This window comes from Triticum aestivum, unplaced genomic scaffold (genome assembly GCF_018294505.1).
Source record: "Triticum aestivum cultivar Chinese Spring unplaced genomic scaffold, IWGSC CS RefSeq v2.1 scaffold139741, whole genome shotgun sequence".
Classification (NCBI taxonomy): domain Eukaryota; kingdom Viridiplantae; phylum Streptophyta; class Magnoliopsida; order Poales; family Poaceae; genus Triticum; species Triticum aestivum.
In genome coordinates, this window is record NW_025300590.1 from 1 (window position 1) to 905 (window position 905).

The 905-nt window shown below is 50.5% G+C and overlaps 2 non-coding genes across 2 annotated transcripts; both read right to left on the reverse strand.

Annotated features, from left to right (window-relative positions):
* Positions 1–359: 359 nt before the first annotated feature.
* Positions 360–478, reverse strand: LOC123179290 (5S ribosomal RNA). The gene has a single exon (XR_006490255.1). It is a non-coding gene; the product is annotated as a 5S ribosomal RNA (ribosomal RNA).
* A 301-nt stretch (positions 479–779) lies between these two features.
* LOC123179289 (5S ribosomal RNA) lies at positions 780–898 on the reverse strand. Its single transcript, XR_006490254.1, has one exon. It is a non-coding gene; the product is annotated as a 5S ribosomal RNA (ribosomal RNA).
* Between the last annotated feature and the right edge of the window lie 7 nt (positions 899–905).

Below are 905 nucleotides of genomic sequence, written 5' to 3' on the forward strand. Positions count from 1 at the left end.
GCTTAACTTCGGAGTTCTGATGGGATCCGGTGCTTTAGTGCTGGTATGATAGCATCCGACATGTTACCCCCGTCTTCGTCCCTTAAGCTTGCCCCTCCCAGCTCCACTACACACACGATTGCACATTCCTTTGGCCGCTCCCGCTCAACTACGGAGACGAGTTTTACCACGGTTCAACTGTACCAGTGCCTATTTACCATGGTTTCGACCCCTTTCAGAACACGCTTGCCGCCGCTAGACGCGTGAATAATGAGCAGCGAGCTAAAACTTACCGTAAACGTGCAAAATAATAAAACGTGCTAAACGTACGTCGCGCTCGTGCGTTTTGTTTTGCACGCGGTGCAAAAAAAATTAAAAAGGGAATGCAACACGAGGACTTCCCAGGAGGTCACCCATCCTAGTACTACTCTCGCCCAAGCACGCTTAACTTCGGAGTTCTGATGGGATCCAGTGCTTTAGTGCTGGTATGATCGCATCCGACATGTTACCCCCGTCTTCGTCCCTTATGCTTGCCCCTCCCAGCTCCACTACACACACGATTGCACATTCCTTTGGCCGCTCCCGCTCAACTACGGAGACGAGTTTTACCACGGTTCAACTGCACCAGTGCCTATTTACCATGGTTTCGACCCCTTTCAGAACACGCTTGCCGCCGCTAGACGCGTGAATAATGAGCAGCGAGCTAAAACTTACCGTAAACGTGCATAATAATAGAACGTGCTAAACGTACGTCGCGCTCGTGCGTTTTGTTTTGCACGCGGTGCAAAAAAATTAAAAAGGGAATGCAACACGAGGACTTCCCAAGAGGTCACCCATCCTAGTACTACTCTCGCCCAAGCACGCTTAACTTCGGAGTTCTGATGGGATCCGGTGCTTTAGTGCTGGTATGATCGCATCCGACATGT